At 37.8% G+C, this 24,908-nt stretch overlaps 1 protein-coding gene across 3 annotated transcripts in view; it reads left to right on the forward strand.

Annotated features, from left to right (window-relative positions):
- The window catches only part of FRY (FRY microtubule binding protein), a 224,250-nt gene that overhangs the window by 13,579 nt on the left and 185,763 nt on the right, over positions 1-24,908 (forward strand). For all 3 annotated transcript variants that reach the window (XM_063149130.1, XM_063149128.1, XM_063149129.1), the window contains exon 2: positions 15,253-15,429. The gene's annotated coding sequence lies outside the window, so the exon portion shown is untranslated. The remainder of the gene's footprint in view (positions 1-15,252; positions 15,430-24,908) is intronic.

The following is a 24,908-nucleotide window of genomic DNA, read 5'->3' on the forward strand; positions in this document are numbered from 1 at the left end:
TGTCAGTTAAACTCAGAAGCTAAAGTTGCTAATCACAGGCATTCTGGTGGCCAACTAGGGCCTGATATTGTGTTCTGTAGCGAGTCTCCTTAATTTTTTTTACACAAGGTTTTTTACAAGATGTGGCTAAATGAACTAAGACTGATCTGTTGCAATTCCTTTTCTTCTTTTTCTCTGCTTGTTAATTTACCAGCTTAAATGCTTTAAAGCCATGGTTGTTGTTTCCTGAAGCATAATCAAATTTCTTCAGTATTTGGGGGATGGGGAACAGATTTCAGAGTCTGCCTCTTAGTTTTGCTTGTCCCAAGCAAGGCCATGAAAGGGTTACTGATTTCACCCATGTGAAATCTGTATCCTCCCCAGCTGACACCTGCAGCAGCTCAAGCAGCACTGGACCCTTGTGTGTGGGTGAAACTAAATCAAGACCCTAATGCCATATAAGAGACATAAATCAGTTACAGTACCCCAGAGCTACAATATCCTAATAATTGCTGACATGTGTCCTCTGAACTGTCTTGAGGAAAAATTCTAAGGTCAGAAATTTTATGGCACTTGATGTTCTTAAAGAGGCAAGGAGCATAATTTAATGAACTTCTAAGATGTGGACTGCTGTACTGTAACTCTCTTAAATTTGTCTGTATCCTCACTGCTGCTGGAAGAATCAATCCCACTAAACATCACTGAGTGCATTAGGCTTTAATAGCAATTTGGGCTGGGTCCAGTTATCCTGACAAGTAATCTTTCAAATATATATAATTTTAAAATTTGGAGTGTAGTCATATATGTCTTTGAATAGATAGTGTTGCTATTTTTAATTAAGTTGGAACTATTTTATTTTTATTTAATTTCCACTTAAACCTATCAGTCATAACCAGAATGTACTGCATCCATTAACTGTCTGGCCTTTTATTTTCTAGAAGATCTGAAAACTCAATTAAGTTTTAATTAGTTTCTATAGTGCAGATTTTGGTGGGTGTGTTGTTAATCTGTTTTTTTTTAAAGATTGAAAATAAATCCACTCTAACTTGCCTTATATAACCTCACACTTCTGAATATCAGCTGTGGAATATTGCTCCACAATTTAAATTAAAAAATCCCCATACTAAGTCTCCATCGTTAGGCTATGGATGATTGAGAAATTCCTGTGGATTTCACTGCTGGTAAGATGGAAAACTACATTAAATAAGAAAATAAAATTTTCCACCACAGTCTTGTTTAATATTCATCATATAAATTTTACTACTTAAACAAAGTGATTATTGAGACTTAGTTGGTGGTCAGAGCGAAAGATAACAGACATAGCATTTTTTACATAACAATGTTATAATGGCAAGTTTGTTCAAGTAAAGATTTTCAAATAGCAGTTTAGTTTATTTGCTGTTTCTTCAAGTAAGCATTTTCTTCTCTTAAGAAGTATTTTCCATATTTTTTAATAAGCTCTTCAGTTTCATCCTAAGCTTAACAACAAGGTCTCATTTGAGGATGCTGATAGCTTTCAGTACTTCTAGTAAAATTTCTTCAATATTATCAGTTCCTCCAGTTAGGCTTTTATTAAAAAATCCAGCTTATTTGCACGAATTGTAACTTTACCATTATAATTTAACTAGGAAGTATAATTTGTGTAGGTAGGGCTGTACATTTCTCCTTTTGGATTGAAGTTAGAACAGTTAAACAATTCGAAGTTCAAGTTCTGAAACCTTCTTGTCTTAGGTTTGTGTGACCTGTTTGCTGAGTGAGCTTGGCTGTCTGTGAGACCATCTCTTCAAAGTCTCTTCAAAGTCCTGTAGTCAAATTGTGTTGTGATCCGGGAGTACTGTGCTTCGTTACTGGGGTTATAATCCATGGTTGTAAATAGTGCAAATTGCATGGTAAGAAATGGCTCCTAATGCCATTTGGTGCACCTGCTATCCAGTGTATGAATGAGGAGATTGAGTCAAGAGCCCAGGTTTTTGCCTTGTGTGTGGTCAGGATCTTCCAGTTCCTTGCCAAGCTCTGAGAAGATCACTGAGACTTAGTTTTTTGGGCAGGAGTAAGGAAGCTGAAGCAGGAGAAATTTGCAGTGTGTATAAGCTGAACTGAACTGTAAGTGTAATCCTGGGGCCCTCAGTTGCTGGTGGAGCAGCTTCTGCTCTCTGAAAGATGTGCATTGTAGTTGTTTATAGTCTCATATGGAGCATTATGGTTAACTGTCTTGGGAATGTGTGTATCACTGGCTGGCTTAAAACATGGAGGTGTGGTGACCTTGTCACTGATGCACAGGAAAAAGTCCCAATACATGCATTTTTCAGTGGTATTTTGAATCTTCCCCCCACAGCCAAGTCCCCCAGTTTATATACTCATCATGATGTTTTATGGTATGGAATATCTCTTTGGCCAGTTTGAGTCAACTGTCCCAGTCATGCTCTGTCCCAGCTTTTTGTGCACCTGCTCACTGGCAAAGTATGGGAAACTGAAAAGTCCTTGGCTTAGGGTGAGCACTACGTAGCAACAACCAAAACATCACAGCATTGCTAACGTTGTTCTCATACTGAATTCAAAATACACTGTACCAGCTACTAAGAGGATAATTAACTTCATCTCAGCTGAAACCAAAGGGAGGCTGCCAGCACTTGAAGGTGACAGAGTGTAGTCCCACACTTCCCAAACAAAAAGAGTTGAGCAGTCTTGACATTATCCAGCGTCAGCCGGCGAACAGCCCCCTTTGCCAGACAGTCTGGTGGTCGTGAAGCAACTTCCTTTTAACTGTGGTGAAGATAAGGAATGTGTCAGGGAAATATCACACAGTTCCTCATTTTAACCAAGAACAATATGGGAACAATATTAAGGACTTACTGGGAAGGGACATGAACTCTCTGTGCATATCACAGTTTCTACGCTGTTAATACTGCAGTAAGGTTTTTGCATATTAGAGACACATTAAGATTTTTTATATTATCAAAGCCTTAGAAATTGCTGCCAGGATGATAATGAGGTGCTCAAAAGCATGACTTTAATCAGTACTCCCTAGAGACCCCAGCAGAGGTACCACAAGTTGAACACCTTTGTGAAAAGAGTTGGGAAACAAGAAATGTTGGCTGTTCTGCTTTCCAAGGTGAGGGGAGAAACCTTGCAGCACTAAAGCATTAAGTATCTCTCTTCTAGATTAATGAGCTACATAAACAATTTTAACAGTCTGGAGGGGAAAGGAAGCATGATTGTGTGTTGGAACAGCTAAAAGGGTGAGAATTAACGGTATCAAGAGTGTTGGAGAAACACAGGGGAAATGGGTGAAGAAAAAGCTAATTACACAAAAAAAAAGAGAGAAATTAGAAAGAAGAAAATCACTGAAAGGGACAAAATAGTTTGGCCCAAATGAGCTAGAAAAAGATGCATTTTTATGTGTACATATATGTTTAATAATGCTGGAAAACATAAAGAGATAGAAAGAAAACATTGACATTGTGTCGTTGAGATTATACCAAGAAGACTGCCAGATATAACATATTTAAAATAAGGTACTCTCTGAAAATAAGTGAAATAGTTCTAAAACTGAAGAATGACTTTAAAATTTATAGGGTTTGGAAGGTCAGCCATTTCCCAGTTTGTGAAAAGACCACAGAAGAGGTATTGCATTCAGACAGTAAAATCCATTCTGAATTTTGCTAGTGGTATTTCAAAGCTATATATTTATATTTAGCAGTAAGAGACGAATTGTCTGGTTCTTAGACAGCTACCATTTCAATATTGGAACAATGAAAATTTATTGGTATTTTGGAAGCTGTGTAGGGTTCATGATGTAATAAGAAATGCATGTCTATGTTCATGGTGTAATAAGTAGAATATTGAGTAATCCAGCAGCTTGGTCTAATATTAGTTTACAGATTCACTGATTAGGGCTGAGAAGGGAAGAACAGTGTTGCCATGGTGAAGTCTATATGATAAAGCACAAGCAGAACAAGCTAGTGAATAATTGATACATGTCTAAGATTAGAAACGATCATTTGCAGCTTGTGCTTTGATGTTCATGCATGCTTTTCACTTTAAAAAAGCTCAGAGAAACACATTAGCACAGACTGTGACAGATTTTTGCATGAACTTCTAGGTAAAGCACCAATGACTTATGTGTGGAAGAGCACACAAATACACAGTTACTGCTGTGCTAAGATTGAAAATTCAGGTGTAAGCCAAAAAGTTCCAAAATGGAAAGCTGTTAGCGTGGGATATATTTGGCCAGCCTGCATGTATTGCTATATTTCTTTAACACAGAAGACAAATAAATAAGAGTGTTCATCATAAAATTCAGTAAGATAAGCTGTAACCTTCTGCCTATGTCCTTATCTCCTTCTGGGTTTAGTCATATAATTTTTTAAACTTTAGTTCAGAAGTAATTTAGTAAGATATCCCAGACCATCTTGAATTAAGCAACAGTACTTTTAAGGCCTGATAAAGGTTAAAAACAAACCTTTTCAAAACAGATAAAAATTTGACTGCTGTTGCAAAGGTATCTGAGTACAATAATGGAAATAATTTTTGTGGGATAAACCTGTAGATCTGCTTGAGCAAAGAACTACAGGCATCATGCCTTTATAAAGTTTTGCTTAATGAATGTGTGATTTAGTTTTATAATTGTATGATGGAAATCAGTAAACATAGACAATAGTTCTAAATAAAGTCTGTCTTCCCTGTAGCAAAATTACTTCTCATAAATTCCTTTTTAGAAATCTCAGTAGCTTTTCCTTGTTATATATCCCCTCAAAATAAATAAAATATATGAAGTTGGCTTGTGTAGAACAATCTTGAGGCTGAGGGTTTTGTTTCCTCTGCTTGCAAGCTGAATGAAATTACTTAGAGGGGGAAAGAATGACCAGTATGGATTAATCCCTGTATAAATACTGCATGATTTTATTTTTTTTTTTTCACTTTTTTGATGCCTCAAGTTTGCAGGGCATTTTATAGCACTCATTAAAGGAAACATCTGCATATTCGCTAGTGTAAGTTACAAGTTTGGTTAATCTCTGGTTAAGTTTTAAGAAGGTTGTAACAATATACAAAAACTAGTTCAGTAGTTACTGTGAAATAGTGATGGCAATTGTCAAAAGATAGAACTGAGAGATACTCTAAAGAATTATGGTAAATGTCAGTATCAGGTTCAATTTTAATTCATTTACTGCCTAGAATAAGTAAGGAGTAGCATAGAGCACATAACAAAGCATTTGAATTTGTATTACATGGTGAGGCACTTGACTTCTTCCATTAACTTGTAAAGCTGCATAGGCTTCCTGTGCTTTTTTCTGTTGAAAAATAGACAAACTGGCACTAATGATTACAAAGGAATCAAGACATAAAGGCTAAAAGGAAAGGGAGTATGGATAGAGGATCATTGAGGTACTTCATAGATATAAAAGTGATCAGCAGTTTTTTTTGTCAGCTGGCTTGTAGTACGTCTAAATATTCTTATTTTCCTCATACAAAGTATTTAAAGATTGGGCTTTCAGACTAGAGTTTTTTTGCCTGTCCCAGAACTGAATCAAGAATATTGGTGTTTTCTATACTGAATGTTTTATACAGACCAACCATGGTCTGTGTAGAAGAAACTATTCCAAACTTGTCTGCTTTTTGTACTTGTATGCACACTTGCCTGCACAATGCTTTAAAAACAGGTTTATACAGAAAAGGAACAAGGCTTTGTATCTGAAGCAGCAATCCCTGTAGATGTAATAATAATATTTTGTGAGGTCCTCTTCAAAAAGATTTTGATATAGAGTGGTTGTCTTTGCCTCTGCATTCTTCAGTCAATGTTATATTTGATATTTGAAAACATCCTTATTAATTGCAAAAAAAGATAGGATTTTCCAGTATGGTGAAGGTCTCAGATAAACATGTCATTGGGGAATGTGAACTTGATAAAATACACCTTTGAGAACAGACTGGTGAAGGTTACTTTTTGCAAGAAGGGAGTTGTAACTTGCCAATTAAAATGGAAGCGAAAATTATGCAGATCAAAAGCTAATAACTGTAATTATCTTCAAAAATAAAAAGCACTCATCTTTTAGCATGGCCCCATCATTAATGGGAGACTCTTCAGTGAATGGCAGCTGTTGTCTGGTCCTTGTCTTCCTGTTCATCCCTTTGAAATGAAAGTCTGAGGGTTGCAAAGGTTCCCCTCTGGATATTGCAGTCGGCAGTTCCTTGTGTGCTGCACCAAGCTGGGATCACGGTGTTGGCAGCAGAGGTGCGCCTTGTGTGACCAGTCCCACACTGTCCTGTGAGGCTCTGCTGAATGGAGCTGATGTGGGCTGGCTTTTGGGATCTACTGGTCAGTTAAAATTACATTTCAAAAATTACATTTCGAAATTACACACAATGAAGGAAAGCTGTGTAATTCCATAAATGCCACAGACACAGTTATTTTCCTTAATTAGCTCTTCAGAAGTTTCAAAGTAACATCTTGAAAAAAGTGGCAGCGTTGAAGTCTGTCTGTTTTTGTGTGCACACCTCCAAAAAAGCAGAGGGGGTATCTTCTTTTTAATAGATGAGTGAAGAATTAGGCCTGTATTTCTGCTACCTGGTACTTGCTGTTTTTCTATTAGATATCTCCATATAGTTTTTTCCTCTGCCTTATTTCCCATATAGGTTGCTAAGCATCAATAAATGAATTCTGTATATGTTACTGTTTGTGATTTGCATACAGGGGAACATTATCACAGAAGTTGCATGTGTTTGTTAATATTTGTTTCTGTTATTTCATTATAAGTGGCTGTTTGGTTTGGTTTGGGTTATTTTTCAGAAAAGCAGATAGTACTGAGTATTGCAAATCACAGATATTCTCAAGTTTCTCTCTCAAAATGTGGAACTATATGATGTAGTTTTCTCTTTTTATGATAGAGTGGTAGACATTTATCAGAGGCTTCACTGTCAGAGACAAAGAGATCTGGATCTTCTGAGCAAGGTGGAGAAGAGCAACACATTAAGGACTCACTATTAATAATTTTGAGAAAAGGTTTTTTACTCAAGATACATGTTCATCTCATTTTGTTGGTGTAAGTTTCAAATAAGTTATCATGTGCTTTATTCTGAAGCATGATTAACAGTGGTTTATTGTACAACCAAAAAAGCAATACTGATTGCAAATATAAAGGCATTCTTACAGATACTTTCTGAATTTTTTAATTTTTCTGAATGAAGTAATTTAAATGAGAATTTTACAGCAGAATGTCTCTTTTTAATTTATCTATTGTTTCAGAAATCTTTAATGATTCTGATTCTTGATTTCATTTTTGAGATTGCCATCAGTGTGACATCTAGAAAGGTCATTCACTAAAAGTACTTTTTAGACCACTCATGTTACCAAGTCTAACAGGGATGCACTTGGCCAGCCCATGGAGGCTCCTGGAGTTTGGTTTTGTATGTCCTTTTTGTCTTTTTTTTTTGGCTTTAAGTATTTTCATAAGTAAGTGGGCTGTAAACTGATTGGTATTACAACTAGAAGTGACTTACATGCTGTTTTTGTTAGTCTTCTTAATTATTCAGTCTGAAGGAGTGTACTTTAAGTGTAAAGACATAACAGATGTATACATAAATTCTAAGTCAAGGGGAGGCCTTGTTTGGTTGTTATTTATATTTAGTATTAAATTTCTACTCTTCTATATCTAAAATGCTAGAGTTACTTGAGATAGAAAAAGAAAAAAGTAATGCTGTACTAAAGAATTTACCTATTACTTAGACAAAGGAAATTTAAACTAAAGAGATGGCCATTTTATGACATGAAGTGAAAATACTGGCTGAAGTGGGTGTTTTGTTTCTTTTCTTAAACTACTTAGCTGCTGACAAAGTCTTTGCAGATCTTGAAAGGGTCTCTGTAACATAGGTTTCTGTTCTACACTTCTTGGTACCATCTTTCTAGTTGTTCTTCATGCTTGTGCTTCCAAGTAAAGCTGAAAAAGTTCAGGTCTTAATCTTTTTCAGGATGTTGTACAGACTGTGTAAGAGTTTCATCCAGAGTTTATTTACTGAAAGTTGCATGACCCATTGTCTGGGTCACTGAAGTTGCTTCCATATCTGATTAATCAAAACAGCACGGGGAGGAAGTTCAGAAAAAGGAAAGTTATTTAATGAAATGCCATTTTAGACATTGAATTTAATTAAAACTAGCAAAACAAAAGTAGTGGTTCCTAAATGAATACTCTTGCTGCCAGCCACATCAAAGACTAGTAGAAGATTAGATTTTTTTCCTCCAATCAAAGATCTGAGTTTTTTAATAAGGGAATTATTTTTCACTTTTTTATTCAAATGGACCTTCACTCTTGCTGTAGTCACCAAACCAACACCTGATGGACCATTAGAGATTCTAGCAGTAGGAAGCCTTTTAGCCACATGTAGAAAATTCTTTACCTTTTGAGCAATTAAGTGCTTTCTTTTTATTGCTTTGAGTCCCAGTGTGGCCATGGGTTATATGATCCCTTTCACCAGGAGGAAATCAGGCCTTATGCTGGAAAATCAGATTCTGTCATCCTATGTTCTTCTCTGTTGCACTAGCTCTCTTGTGTTGGCTGTGCTCAAGTTCTCCCAATGCAAGTTAATGTGAAATAGAAGGAGGGTTGGGTTGGTTTTGGTTTTTAGGTTGTTTCTTTGTGGTTGATTTAATCCTCTACCATAGACTTTAGGACCCTTTTAGCATACTGTCTGATTTGGTCCTTTTCACTTCTGAACTCCCTGACAAATGCAAGTTATTCAAGACTGACAGGCAGTTTTGAGGGGAAATGTACCTAGAGCTGTTGGGTTTTGAAATGTTCCCTTATGAAATAGTCATGAGAGTTTAAAACTAGAACGGGATGGCATTTATTGATGGTAACTCTCAAAGTATTCATCAATGTGGAGTCTCCAGAGAGCTGGCTTGGAGCTGTCAGTGACCACAGTGGGGGACAATAATCCAGGTACTGCCACCCTGCTGGCAGTCAAGGTTGATCCTAGCCTTCACTTAGCAATTTTTCATAGTTGTTGAGGTGTTTATTTTCCATCAGTCTATCTTCTTTTCTGTCAGTGAATTAAGTAAATGTCTCTAGAACCACAGTTTGCTCTATAGCAAACTGCCTTTGCTAATAGTAATCAGGTCATGCAGGTATACAGTCTATTAGTAAGGTTTGTCACTAATTAGGTCAATGTTAAAGAAGCACATTATCTTATGTATAATTGGTAAGAAACAGTCTGCCAAGTTGAGCTCTAGAGACTATGTAATAACACATCAGAGTTGTGCCTTCCTGCCAGTGTGTTTATCAATCTGTTTCACAGCATGAATGATGCATCTCAACTCTTCATTTAGTGTATTTACTAAATGAGTAGTTCTTACTAAATAAGCATTTACTTACTGTGTGAAGCAACATGGTTACCTGAGAAGGCTCCTGTGTGTGAGACAGTGTGTTGGGGTGAGAGCTGGAGTATAAATGAAGAGCAGTACCAGCTGTCTGTGAGAGCATGGGGGGAAAGCACAACTGCTGGAGCTGCATGTGCAGTGTGAGCTGGACCAGCAGAAATGCTCACGCTGCCTTTCTGAGCTTTTTGCACCAGTTCAGAGCTGCAGGCTGCCTGGGCCTGCCAGGCCAAACCAAACACTCAGAAAAGCAGCTATTTGGGTGGATGTGGGCAAGTGATAGAGCTCTGCTCCTTCCAGCCCCCAGACCAAAGGGATTGTGTAGCTGCTCTGAAGCAAGCACAGTTCCTGGTGGGGCATTGCACTCCATGGGCTGGGCAAGTGCATCCCTGCTCCTCGGAAGATGTGCTTCTCCCTTCTGCATTAAATACTTTAAAAAATGAAAAATGTAACTTCTATATGAATACAAGTGGTCAAAGTCCCCAGCTAAGCTTATTGTCTCTGTGGTACATAATCAGTTCCTAGCCAAATAAAGACTTTGAATTTGTGGAGGCTGGGAAAATCATTAACTGGAACAATTTTTTATGAACACAAAAGTGGTACTATTTTGTGTACCCAAATAGTTTTGGGTAGTTTTGTGGGGTTTTTAATTTTGGGTTTTCTTCATACACTGCTGTTTGAAGTACTGGTTTCATTGCTTCTTTCACAGAATATTTATTTATAAATCTTCAAAATAATGTATTATATCCTGGAATTGTGCCTATTGTTAACCAGCACAAACGTAGTAAATTAAATAAATAGTTAATTTTATTCCTAAAATTGTCAACAGTATCTTTAATGTTTGCCTTCACTTTTAAAAATTTAGCATCTTGACACAAAGATACTAGTACTGAACCTTTCTCTGTAAGTATTCAACATGTTCAGCTATTTAACCAGGAACACTTTTTAAAATTTTATTGTAAGTGAAGCATGTATTGTAAGTGAAGATTTTTTTCAGCATTCAGTGGAAAGAGAAGATTAGTGCAAGAATAGCAAAGTATTTACATGATCTTTTGCAGGGATTAATGTGTTCTCTGCATGAATTATTTCACTTAAGAATCATTATCATATTATGATCTCAGAAGTAATTACCACTCTGAGTGAGAAATAGTTTAGCTGCTTTTGATTCCTTCTTCTATGTTGTTTGTTGCCTTCTTTTCTTAGAAAGTTGCATTTCTCATGAAGAAAAATGCTATTTCCCCTTGCACTTCCCATTCCTGTCTCTCTTTTTTCTCCTCCACTTTAGTTGCAAAATGTGGCTGGTGCAGTTGCTGTTTTGGACCCCACCCTTGGCGTTGCTAAGCAGAGGAACGTGGTTGCATAAGTAACCTGTTCCTGAACAGGCTACCGCAGCCCTAGTCAGCTACCTAATGACAGCCAAATCCTAAAGGAAGTAACTCCTACCATTTACTGTTTGGATCCAGACCTTTTAAACATGGAAAAAATGAGGCATTGAATTTGTTTCAAAATAACAGAATAGATAAAGAGAAAGGAATCTACCAGCAGAAACTAGTATAAAGCAAGAATATAAATGCCTGAAAATAACTGTGAGAATAGTAACTCCTGAAAATGGAAAAATGCAAGTTCTCTATTGTGGTTTTTCTTTCAGTTTTGAGGTTTGGGGATGTGGATTCAGTTTGGGTCCACTTCTGGCTTCTTGAACTGGTTAGTCAGTGGCCTCAAATGAACTGCATAGATTTTGTGAGGTAGTTTCTAGTTTGTTCTGTGCAATAAATATTTGACTCTAATAATTCAGATCTTGACATTCCAAATCAAACTGATTTCTCCATCCCAGTTAAGTGGTATAATATAAATTACCCAAAGTAGAAGCATGTGTGTAAATATTTGAAATAGGGTAGTAATGCTTTCTGACAAATAGTACCACAGATTTGTTTGGTAAGAAGTGTGTATGCATTTCTGCATGTTCTGGAGATTGTTATCAAACATTGTTTATTAGCACCATCCTAAAGTTGATAAACATTGAAATATTAGGAGATAATCATTTGAAGCTGCACATGGGAAAGAAAAGAAGCAGAGAAGAGAGCCTGGAAGGGTGGTGAGATGGTGAGTATAAATTTCAGGAGCAGACAGCATGCTGTGAAAACAAAACTAAGGAGATACAAAACTGTAGAGAGAGAGGTTAGAGGTGCGAAGTTAAGAGGCAGTGAAAGGAGCAGGTTTGCAATAGCTGATGACATTTTTGAGAATAAATTTTCCCCTGTCATTAGGATCAGTGAAGAAAAGCTCTTTTGTTGTTCTTTTTGGGTTTTGGCTTAGCTGTAGGGAGATAAGGTAGGCAGTTACTCAATTGCTCGGCTGGTGGAAGCAGACAGACAGCTCCATGAGATCTGCTGGTGTCCTGCCTCCCCTTTGCTTGTGGCTCCTCTTCAGAGGTGGTTCAAGGACTGTGGGATGGCCAGGCAGCAGGTCTTTGCCTCTTGCTGCACAGCCAGGCACAGGCTGCTTTCCCCCGTTCTCACACACTGAGCGGCCAGAAAGGACCAGGCAGCCCCGATCACCACCCTGCGTGGCTTTTCTCAGAAGTGGCTCTTACCACCCATACCCCCCCAGCTCCATGGGAGCCCACTGCTTCTCCATCTCAGCCCTCCTGCTTCCTCCTTCCTCTTCCTCTCTGCCCCCCACTGCAACTTCACATCTGCCTTTGCAAAGCTTTGAGCCGGCTTTGCGAAGCAGCTGCCAGGCTCGCTGGGCTAAGGGCCTTTGCTTCTGGAAATTACACCATCTGGCTGTGCACAGTGTAGGGAGTTTATATTTAGATCACCTTGTATCTGGCATCTGGACTTTATTCTGTGTGCTTGATGAGACCTGATTGGAGCACTTTCTTTTGTGGATGATATTCTGCATAATATAAGCGTTGCTCGTTCTCAGTAGCCACGGTGAATAATGTTCCATAAAAAGTTGTTCTTTCTGTAGAGTTGTTGCTTCTTTTAGTGAGAGCTGCATACAAGGTGCTATTTATTATTGGTGTTTGTCAGAAATATCAGACACACACAGGGCTTGCAAAGAACGTTTTGCCCTTAAAGTTAGCTCAATTATAAATATCTGCAAAGATGGGCTAATGCATGACACATCCAGCAGTACTGAGCAATCTGATATTAAACTATGTTGTGGTATACAGCTGAAGATTTTGTGCATAGGCCTGTGTGGCATAGTAGGTTTCTGTTTGCTTTTCATGTATCTTTTTCTGTAAAGGAATCTTTGTCACAAATTCAGGATCCAGCAACTGATATTAAGCGTGCACAAAGTACCATTTTGCCTGAGGGCCAACAGAGGGTGCTGGAGTGATGCAGCGCTTAATTTCTCTCATTTTTGTTGCTTCTGGAGAATAAGGCACATTTTGACAAACCTCTTAGTTGGCATGTCTTACTGTAACAGCTATGGAGTTAGTGCATTTTTTGTACCTTTAGTATCATAATTTTGATACTTCTAAAGATTGTTACATGATATGAAGATTATTTCAGGAATACACGTTTAGCAAGAATATGTACAAGAGTAATGTGTACCTACTTAGGGCATTTCAAAATTTTCTGTACTACTAAAAAAGAGACAAATAAAAATTCTCCTTTTTCAGAAGAAAAAGTTGGGCACAGTGGAAGTATCAATTATTTCTGTGACTTGTGTAAATATGTTATTGTATATATATTATTTAATGAGGCTGATGGAGCAAACCACAGATCTGTGAAAGTCATGGTTTGATGTAAATAATACCTGGGTAGAAACAGCATACTTACAATGGAATTGTTCAAGGAGAATGAATAAAAAGTTAGCTAGCATATGACGAATCATTGTGCAACACTTCACAGTTGAATGAATTATTTCCATACTATACTTTATTTCAGGTTCCTCATTTTTGTCCTTGTTCAGAGTCTGGTTTTCCTCAGTTTGTAGAGGAGACTGTGCCCTTTGCATACTGGACTAAAAAGGTGGTGTGTCTGCACAGGATGGCAATGTTTAGCTTGAGACTGCTTGTTTCAGGTTGTTCCTCTTCTTTGAAGTAATGTCCATGAAAGTCAGTAATTACACTTTATTACACTGTGTCTGGTATGGAAAGCTCTTCCTCCTCCTCTACCAGACCATCCTCCTCCCCCAGAGCACAGGATAATGGCTTCAGGTTACCAGAGACTGAAAAGTGCATTTTGTGACAGGGATATACAAAAGTAGGTGATTGCTTCTAACGTGCAGTGTCTCCTTACTGCGCAGGTGTGATGTATGATGCCTAAATCTGCTCTCTTGCACTGACAATGACAACCTGAAGTATTCCATGTCATTGGGATTTCCTTTTATGATTTTAAAACTTGATAACCCATTTTTGTCCACAATTCTTGTATCTCTCTGACAGCATCTTACAGGAGATGAAAATAGGGTGGTTTCAGTAACCTGTCAGATCTATTGTCTGTCATTTCTTACATTACAAAACCAAAATGCATCTAAACAATAGAGCCTTATCTTTAATATGCATTTGGAGTATAACTTAGAAAAAAACACTGAAATCTGGAGAAATTTTGAAGGAGCAGGTCTGTGACTGTCCTGTCTCTCTGAATGACTTCACTCAGATGCCACAGTTAGATACTCTTAACATTCAGGAAACCTGATAAACATGACAGAAGAGAATTATTCAGACTTACAGTAGTGCTACTTTAAGTGTGGACAGAGGTATTATTGTATTTTTATAGACATCAGCTGCAAAGGGCTATCCAGAAGGATAAAGGCACCAGAGAAATCAGGATGTATAACCCCTTTAATAATCCATGCTGAAGTGGCAAGGGTGGTTCCTGTTGTCAGGGGAAGGGTGGGGAGAGGAGACAGGTTGTAAAACACCCCCTTATGAGATAGGGGACTACTCATTATCATTTGTTAATATCAGCTCAGTAGATCTTTTAATTACATGCTCTGTCAATCGTTTCATGGAGCTGAACAAGTCGAGGGGGAGATGGACTGTCCTATTTGCTGCCATGGATCTGGATTGTGCAGGTGGAGATACACTGTTGAAGAGGCTGCCCTGACAGCACTGTGGCTGTCCAGAGAAGTGTGTCTCTGTCCTTGGAGGTGTTCAGTGCCTTGGCTGGACAAGGCCCTGTGAAACTGTACTTCATGTTCAAGCTAGCAAACAAGGTGTCTTCCTCATGTCACAGATGTACATGGCATCATCGCTTCTTGAGCTCACAGAGAATATTCAAACTGCCTTCACAGTAACAAGATTGAACTTGGACTTGGCAATTCCCCCTCTGGGCATACCCATCATGGGATAGTGCTCTCCCTCCCAAATGTGGTATCTGCATCTGCTGCCAGTGGTTTTGCAGTGGTAGTCTCAACATCAGAGTCTTTTGGCAGCCAGATGCCTGCATTTGCACCAAGCAGGAATATAATGTTTCCTGTTGTAATAGGGACCTTGCAGCAGGACCAAATAGATACCAAAGTGCATTCCTATTTCCAGCCCTTTTTTTTTTTCCCCATAGGCACCATTTTGTTTGCTTCTGCGTAAGGAATTACAGCATAACTCAGTTTTGGCTGTTGCTTATAGCTTCTGACCAAAAATCTACAAAAAGAAAGGTCTAGTGTCAAGTCTAGTTTATAGTTCATATTTTCAGTGTAATGACAAGTTGTAATTTAAAAAATTTATGACATTTGTATATAAATTTTTCTCACTTGTTTTATGTCTCTACCCAAGAACATGAATCCTGGCAAGAAAGCATGCAATAGTTCTTTTAATGGCATCTGTTATGAAATGTTTGGTACATAAATACATGTTTTAAGACATGGAATTGTTTTATATCTTTTGTTTAATCTAGGAGCAGTAATATTTCACACTATCCAGGTGACTGAGGGTTGGCTTTTATTTTTCCTAGGTAGTTGTGATGGCTCACAAAGCAAAACAGTGATCTCCAGGAAGCAAGCAAGATAGCATCCAGACTGCTTGCAGTTAACCCATCTCTGCCTGAACCAGAAAACTATTTATGAAGATTACATTTCAGAATTGAAGCATTAAGAAGGATCACTGCTGGAAACTGTTGCTTCAGGGAAAGGTAAGACTTTGCATTAATTATGTAGTCATAATGGATTTACATGAGATTTTTCTGGTAAGACTGATAATAAATTCTAGGTATTAATGCATTTCTTTATTGAATAGGTTTGGCAACTATTCTAAAATTTTTAGTAAATAGTTAAAAGTCTTTTGCATAGGTATGAAGAATATAAAACACGTAGATCGGTATTTGGAAGCTCATGTATATGTGGTTCTTACCAAAAAAGATTGTGAGCATAAATTTAAATATTTGGCAATAACAAGTTTTGGGTTCTTATGGCCTGACTTTAAAAATTAATTACAAAGATATATTAAGACTATCACATGTGACATGAGACTGTGCATACTTTACTACAGATATTTGTAGAGTCTTTATCTTAATGTTGTTGAAAAGTGGCAAGCCATCACCAGGAGCTGAAGAAACTTGTGGCTTTTAACAAATGTGATACAGTGCAAGTGTTTAGTTAAAGCCTTCCTGGGGCTGAAATTCCTTATGACAAAGAGTTTGCTATATTTAGTTTTGTAAATGCTGATACGTTGCTGGAAAACAGATGAACAAGCATTTTGCACATGTACTAATTAAAGGATATAAAATAGCTGCAATTGCTGCCATGCATTTATATACCAAGGAGCCAGGGGAAAAGTATACAGCAACATGAGTGCATCAGTGTCCTCTTGAGCAAAACAAAGCCTTTCTTTTCCTACTAGAAAGAAGGTGGATTGGTTTTAAACTACTGTTAGGAGACAATTAATTTTGCTGCATAATCGGCTATAAGCCACATCAGGTGACCTTGTTAGCAGAATTTCTCCTGGAGTGCTGGCTTCTATAGTGCTCCCAATTCCATTCCAATGGGGGGGGGGTTGAAATATTTTCTTTTGCTTTTAAAGAGCAGTACTGTAAAGACTCTTGACAGGGTCACAGCCTTTTCAGTGGAGTAGTTATGTTATTTTCTTTGTTGATTGCTTAAATACAGATATTTCTGTTTCAGCTTTCCTAGATTTTTGGATTATGCTTTTCAGTACATTGGGACAATTATTATAAAGCCATTTATTATTCGGTGCTTATTTTATTTTGATGTAGTGTGGTTTTTATCCAAGACAGTGCAAATCAAAACAAGTAAAAGCATGCATTTATGCTGAAAAGTACAGAGATCTGTAAATGTGTGATATGTGTTCTGGACCTTTATGATCACTGTGAAGATGGTTATTTTCATTGCCTATAGATAAGTTGTTCTGTACATCAGTGATGTGTATCTTACAGCTGATGTGAAAAGAGCTCCCTTTGGCCAAGGCTGTGAGTTTGCTTTGGCCAGAGGTGGGGCTGGGGACACACCTGCACAGCAGCATGTCCAGTTTCAACCTGGTGCATTGTTGGAACAATAGGAAATTCCCATGACAGTGTCTGAAGGGTGTGAGGGAGATACCTACCTCTTGTAGAGCAGTGCAGCCCCAGGAGTGCAGGGCACGATCCCCAGTGCTCCAGGCACGAGACTGAGCACGTATCATTGCATCATGTGAGCCAGGAGGGAAGGAGTGCCTGGTGACTCTGGTCTGGAAAAGTACAGCTGTTGGAATAACAGGCTGGTAAGCTGGGAAATGCAGGAGCTGTTTCCTAGACTACCTTGCAACTGTAATTCTAAGACTTCCAGGTTTAAACAAGCTCAGAAAATACTAGATCTGACCACTTCAGGATTAGTTTACCTGTTTTACTGTGCCTTCAAAGAACTGGTTAATACTTATGTTTCTCCTTCATGAAGCAGTTTGAGAATATACCCCCTCTCAGCAGTTAAGCTAATGGCTTCTGGGTGGAAATGGTATCTCATGGCAGCAGGCTTCCCACTCCAATGAATACAAATTTGGCATATTAGCAGGTGTCTTGTAAGTGTCCTTGAACTCAGAGAAGGAACTATGTGAATATGCAAACCTCTTTGTGGGATTTTATTTTCTAAAGGGAAATGAGACCAAATGACATAACGAGCTGTTGTGAAATGTCTTCTACAGTTTAGAAAAACTCCCAGGGAACTGAGGAGCTGATTTAGTTCCATTTAACTAGAGCAGTGTTTTTTTTTAATCACACTGGTTGCATGTCAGAAAAATTAGCAGTACCGAAGTCTGATGAATGTGTGACCTATTATCTTCCCACAGATCTCTCAGGTTTTGGAGGATGACAGTGCTGGCCTCAACAAGACAGTGGTAGAGAGCAGAGAGATAATATCTGTTGCTACTCATAAATACAACTGCCTTATTTTCCCCTATTTATTTAATACTTCGCTGTAAATTTATGCTATTTGTTTTGATGATATTTTAATAGTATATGTGTTGAGCTGTAGATGGAAATTAATTAGCTCTGTGCCTTTGGCTTTTAGAAGTAACAAATGAAAACTGTGCATTTAGACCCAGCAAGGCATGTGACAAGCTATCTGGCAGTAATCTAGGAATGCAATTAATCGTGATCGTGTTTAATTAGCACTTTGTTTGCTAGGCTAGAGTTTTAAAATTTTGCATGGTAGAGATCTCACAGGACTGGTTCAACCATAAAAGTTCAACTTTTTTTTTTTTTTTTTTTTTTTTTTTTTTTTTTTTTTTTTACTACTTTGACTTCATTTGTCAAAGTTTTAAAAACTTCATAATTTCTTCACTCAATTATTTGTGAAGCCTGTGTTACCTAGGAAGGTCCTGATTTTTACTTAAGTTCTGATAGCAAGCAACAGTTTACTGAGTGAAAGAAAAGTGCAGATTCCAGCAGCTGTAGGTTCAGGAAGTTGTTCTCCATTTTGATTTCCCTTCTTGGAAAGCCTGGCTCTGTGGAAGATCCAGTTCTCTAACTGCCTAAATGATGTGCATGTATACATGGATTATAGTACTTCACAAACTGGAGGATGCGATATTTAAACAGGTCTGAATGATACAAGAAAATAAATTAGACTTAAGTGCCCAAGAATTGAGAGGGAACACAAACATAGCAGTAGTTTAAAAAAAAAGCAAGAGAAAAAGGCCCGGAGAATGAAGAGCTAAAAATAGACTTGTTTTGTTATTTCTAGGCATTCCTGCTGGTTGCATAGAAATCACTGAACTTAAAAGGTTGTGCTACCAATGCTCAGTACCTCTCAAGCATTCATTTTAATCTAGTGCAGAGATCCAAATGAAGACTGACACTTGGAATTTGAGGGAGGCAATATAATTTTTTCCTAATTAGATATATCAGTGTCCTAGCTTGAAATCTGTTCTGGGAAACATATCAGCATCATGCATCATGTTGAAGCCAACAGTATTGATACTGACCTGAATCAGGTGATATTTTACAGCTGATAGGCATTATTTAATATTGCCTAAGAGTGGATTTTGATTTTCCTTTCATGTTACGGAACTGTAACAGTTCAGGAAAGGAGTTTGTCAATATCAATTCCAGAAGAATTCTTAAGAATCTCTATAGCTATAAGATGTGTGAGTGCTTAAGTAATTCGGTTTTTGCTTTAGCTTTCTAGTTTCTTAAAAATGGGGGTGGGTGGGGAATAAATAAAACAAAGTATTTTTCTTTAAGAGTGTGTCTAGCATCAAAGATATCACAAATAGGCAGCAATTCTTATTGCAACAGCAAATACTGGAAAAAAAAAACCCAAAAATATCCTCACAAGATGAACTACAAAATCACAGACAGTATGCTGTTATTTCTTAAGTAAATATTTTACCAAATAGGCTTTTGATACAAGGAACAAGATGTGCAAGGAACAGGATGTGATACATATCCAGTACAACATTTTAAACACATTTTAAACATCCTGGCTTTTCCCTTGGTTATATTTAGATACAGCTTAAATGGTTCCACTCAATGTTGTTTGGCTTTGATTAAAACAGACAACATTTTACCCATGTAGGTGACTTATCGGGGGCTTTTTTAAGTGTAAGCAATTTTTTCTCATACACATGGTAGAATAAGAAAAAGGGTTTTATCCTCCATTTCCCCCTACAGAGAGATGAGCTAAAAAGTCCAAAGGTACAGATATACTACTTTTTCTTTCAGTGCTGATGTGCTATTTTGGAATATGTGCTGACCTACTTTCTGTGTTTCCAGAAAGCAAGCTGAAAAATTTTCGCTTAGGCTGCAGACTTGAATTTATTTTTCAGTGTATTTTTGTACATACTTTCACACAGATATGCACACACACACACATTGATATTGTGGGGGTTGATATACAGTAGCAAATCGAGATTGTCAATTTTGGTACAATTTCAAACTACTAGCAGCAGAAATCTGCTGCTAGACACCTTCCTTAAAATGATTTGACAGAAGAATATTTTCAGCCTAGTGGTGCCATTATTTAGAGTTACATCATAAGACAGAAAGTTTTCAGTTTCCAATTTCAAATAAATTTGATACCTAAACAGAATAATCCAAAATTGCAGTGAAAAATGCTGTAAGAATCTCATATCCTATTTTTTACAGTTTCTTCAGCATTGTCTTAGACATTGGAAGATAAAATCCCTTTGAATTGTTTACTTTCACTCCATGCACTCTGACCATCAGAGGGAGTTCTGCTCATTAGTTTGCCATTCCCAATTAAAATAATGATACATGAAGCTTTGGAATAGTATGAACAAATTAGGAGAAAGCAAGTCATGAGAGATGAAGCCCTGCTCCGTCCTCTGCTTAGGGCAGAAAAAATGTATCAGTCTTGGCAACTCTGTGCTCACTTCTGAGCTTTCCCCAGCAGAGAGTAGCTCTGCTGGTGGAAGAAAATTCTTTTTTAGTGTATTGTCCTTCACTCACAATTACTGTAGTGTAGAAGGTCTTGGTGTGGCATTCCTCTCATCTAACCTGTGTGAGAATTCAAAGGGTGAGCATCTGCAAGTCTCAGTAAAAGGCTGCAGTTAAGGAGGAAAGACAATTTCCACTCTGCTCAGGCAGAGGAGATGAATTCTGCCTTGCAGAGGTGCATCCTTGTCTCTCTGTTCACTACAGATAGGGTTTAGACTTTGGCAACTTGATCTTTGAATATGTGCAGCTAGGTGGGGGAAATGCAGTCTCCTTTCTTTGTATATACCACAGTATCCTGATGTTCTGCAGGGAAAGGCAAGACAGTGTAAAAGAGGCCTCAGAATGTCATGAGTGGTAGGTCTGAATCTTCCTGCGACTGACAGGCATCTTACTTCTCTGGAAAGTATTATGGCCTCCTTAAGCTAGCTGTGGGTATGTTGTATGTTTCTAAGACATTTTAATTGCTACTTCCCTTCTTTAAATTTACTGTGTATAGCTTAAAGACTATATACAGTAGTTTTTAAAGAAACCCCATCTTTCAAATCTTTGCTTATGGTTGATATTTGATATGATTTTTGGCTCTTTGGGAGAGTTAAGAATTCTACAGTTTCATAGCTTTTTCATATTGTTTTTCAGCATTTGGATGATGTAAAATTTTCACTTGGTAAGTATCCTCAGCAGTTCTACTATTTTTCCGGGGGTCTAAAACTGGTGAGATATTAGTTAATACTCAAATTAGATCAGTATTACAGCCTGATAGTCATATGTGAATTGCCTTGTTAAGTGCTCATGGTAGAAAAAAAAACATGTTCTTAATGTTGTTACATGGAAGGTAACTGGGCATAGATAGGTTGCAAATACAGAACTGTTCAGGGTGGTAACTTGAAGGAAAACCAAGGGGCAATTTAAGAAGCTTCTTCAGCTTAGCTGCTAGTGTGATGCTACAATATGGTGGTACCAAAATACTGTATCCAGTGCCTGAATGTTTTGACTTAACAAAGAGGTATAAATAAGGGAGAAAGTTGAAAAAGGAGGCCTGTGGAATTTTTGAAGGTCTGGAGAAGAAAAAAAAGCAAAGGAAAAACTTTTATATTGTGAGGCTTCAAGAGGTCAGTTGTGTAAATTTGTAGAACAGAATTTTGCACAGTGAGTTAATCATCATCTATAAATTCTTGTGTTTTAAAAAACCATCTCAAAGCAAGGAAATTCTCAGCCTAATAAGTAAAGGCACCTGAATGTTGAAGCTGAACTAGCTTCACACAAACCCAATTTTTCTCAAAAGAAGGAAATATCAACATTGGAATAGATGAGTTGTAGCATCTTCTGCCATAGAAGGAGGGATAATCCTATGATTGCGGGACAGGCACTCCCAAAAGCTAACTTACCCTTGCCCCTATTCAGTATATTTAGTGGAGAGGCAAAGGTTATTCCCAGCTGTAAATCCATGGCTCTATCCATGGACTGTAAAACAGGTATGGAAGAATAGGCTCTCAGACTGAAATTAGACTTTGTGATTTAATTCATGTGAGTCCCCAGAACCTTCCAAAAGCCTATCCTTAGCTAGCAGGAAAAGCTTTGCAGCCTCTGTATGCAGTTGGTCAGACCCTGGTTTACACTGATCTCTTGGTTTTTGTGTGCCTGTGCTGTATTCTCCCCCATGCAAGATGTGTCCTGCTTGTTCAACTAGAGAAACTCATCTGGAAATCTCATTTCTGCTGAAGTGTGATCTGAACTTCACCCATTTCTCCATGTGCTTCCAATCTGTGTAGGAACCAAGGGAATCTCAGGTTCTTTAGGTGCCGTTATTATTATTTTTCACCCTCCCCAAAATTATTTGTTACATTTGCACACCATGTTAAAAGAGCTTTTCCCCTAATACTTGCTGTTTGGAGTCAAGACTTGGAAAGATAGACCCCAAATAATTGTCTCCACCTAAGAAAGATAGAAATTTTACAACCAGCAGTGCAAAGTGCCATGTCTGGCCCTTGCTCTGGTACTTTTTCACTTCCATACCTGTGATATGTTCACAATGCACAGTCACTTAGCTAAATTCATAGTGCTGACATGACAGTAGTGCTTAACCATAGAAAGGTAAGGGTAGTGACTCCTAACACAAACTGATTGAAGGATTTACTTTACTGATACAAGTCTTCCTGAAAAGAATTCATTTCTTCAGGGAGTATTTTAGGACTTTTTATTGCATGTTTGCATAATTGCAGAAGGCTTCAAGAATGTGTTTGCCTGTTCTAGAGACTGGTAACAACTTGACTTCCCAGAGATATGCCAAATCATGGCGTTCTTTGCTATCACAGACATCAGTTCTTCAATTTCCTCTTGAAACTAATCTGAAATGTCAGAAAATTATTGTTTATTCAAACTGTGTGTTTGACTGTCTTTGAATCTGGATTAATTTCAGGATTTTCCTCCTGAGTCTGAAAGCCCTTAATTAATTAGCCAACAGTCCAGCTGAAAAATGTATTGCTCCATGATATTTGGCCACCCACCTTTGTTTCAGAGTTATAAAGCCTGGAGCTGAACTTGGAAGAAGCATGAAGATGGTGATGTGTCATGCACCTCCCTGGACTGTGGAATGAATTACTGGAAAAATTCAGTGGGAGCCTCACTAAGTTTTGGGAGTGTTTCAGGGTTTATCTCTCTTGGCAAGCTTTTTTTGTCTCCTAACTAAGCTCTTAATTAACTTTAGGTGAAATAAATTCCTTGTTTCTGGAACCTTGCATAAAGATAATGGTAGAAGACATGAAGGAGTGAAGGGTGTTTCCTTTTCTTGACAGACCTGACACTTGTGTGGATTAAATGTTCACAGTCAGTGGGCAAACTGAGTTTTGAGTTGTCTCAAAATTCGTACTTGCTGCAGGGAGTGTCTGACTTGAACTAGGTTATTGCACATTTCATTTTACACTAATGCTGTGTTTTTCTCAGTTGTTCTCATTCATGTTACTATTCAAAATAGGGTTGTGCTGTCTTAGTTTAAAATTTAGCAGTTGCACAGCTGACATTCAGGAAAGTAACTCTCCTTTTCTGTTGTGTTGTTGCAAGAGCAATCTTTGTGTCTGATTTCCACAGTGTACAATAGTTTGTGTGTATGTTTATCTGTGTATTTGGTGTTTATCTGGAAAGCCTTGGGCCACTGCAGCACCTTGAGCAGCACAACCCCTAAGGGAGCATCTGCTCAGCACAGGATCTTTCTTATCATTTTGACTATTTAGGGGACTTGCAAAGGAGACACAGCTACCCTCTTCTGCTAATACTGTTTTGAATGCATTCACTGTTATTCTTGCAAATTATTTGTCAAATTAGCCTAAATTGTATTTATCTCATGCCTGTACAGAGTCACAAATAATCCCATCCAAATTTTAAAATGTTTTTCTGTTTGTATTAATTGAAACTGTGTCCACTGGGTTTTAATATGAACGTTAATGGAGAAATTGAATAATCAATATACCTATGTAAGGTTTTACTATATGTTAAATATCTATATATCTATATATAAAATGCACAGGCACACTGCCTTAAATCTAGCATTGTCCTATAGGCTATATAAATTGAGTCATATTTATGGCAGCGTGATAGAATGTAATATTTTTCCAGTCCTGTCTAGGAATAATATTTCAGGCATTATTTGGAAGCCATCTTATCATGCGGCTGATTCTTCAAGAAGTCAGAGGAAAATAATCAGTAAAATTGGGAGTTTTAATGCCATTGTTTAAAATGGTGATGTTCTTTAACAGTTATGTTCTCAAACATCTCTAGTAAACAGGGATGGATGAAAGAATACCTGAAAAAATCTCTGACTTCAAGTAAATCTGTACAGCATTTCTTATTCTTCTTTTCATGTTTTGTGGAATTTTCTCTCTTTTTCAGTCTCTAAGCACTTGGGATTTTTCACTCACCATGAAGCTTGCTTTAGGGGTCAGGCCGTGCTTGTGCTTGCCAAGCCGTGCTCGCTGTTGCTCTGTGGCAGCACTGTGTGTGGCAGTTACTCGCTGTTGGCCGCTGCTTCCTGTGGTTTGCAGACCCCGAGTTTCCTCACATCCTTCCCATTCCCCGATCCTTCTCACATGCTGGTTGTCATTTTTTGTCTCTAAGTATGGCAGGTGTGTGTTGAGGGGAGGGGTGTGAAATTTGCATGTACTATTCGGGTAGCTGCTCCTTTCCTTGCTTTTTCTCTTTCTTTCTGTGACATTGTAGGAGAAGCTCCAGTTTGCTTCTAAATCCATATTTATGAACTGGTGTAGAGTAACTTTCCCTCAGCCATTCTCATTTTGCCCAGGCAATGATTTGCTTACTGCAAATGGGAGAAGGAAAAGAGGAGAAGAGAGGTGTGCATAGAGAGGGAGTAAGCTGGTGCACAAAAAATGCTTATATTATAATTGACATCCTGTTATATTATATTTATGTTATAGTTATAATATAACTGACATATCCTACTGCATTGCAGTGTTAGGTGCAATAAGAGGTCCTTATTAATACCGTTTAAAGGCAAAATAAGTATTTATAAGAAAAGTATTTAAGTTTAATATTGTTCAATTGAACAAGGACAAATGTTCAGCTGTGGGATTTTTTTTTCCTGGAACTGGAGGTTTTAAAGATAATTTACACATCCTGCTTTATGATGCTGTAGCAGTGTCACAGAGATTCTTGTATACTGCTGACTCCTGTAGCAAAAGTTGAAACTCAGTTTGGAGTTATGCATCAGTCAGACA

The sequence above is a fragment of the Melospiza melodia genome, chromosome 2 (assembly GCF_035770615.1).
Source record: "Melospiza melodia melodia isolate bMelMel2 chromosome 2, bMelMel2.pri, whole genome shotgun sequence".
Taxonomy (NCBI): Eukaryota; Metazoa; Chordata; class Aves; order Passeriformes; family Passerellidae; genus Melospiza; species Melospiza melodia.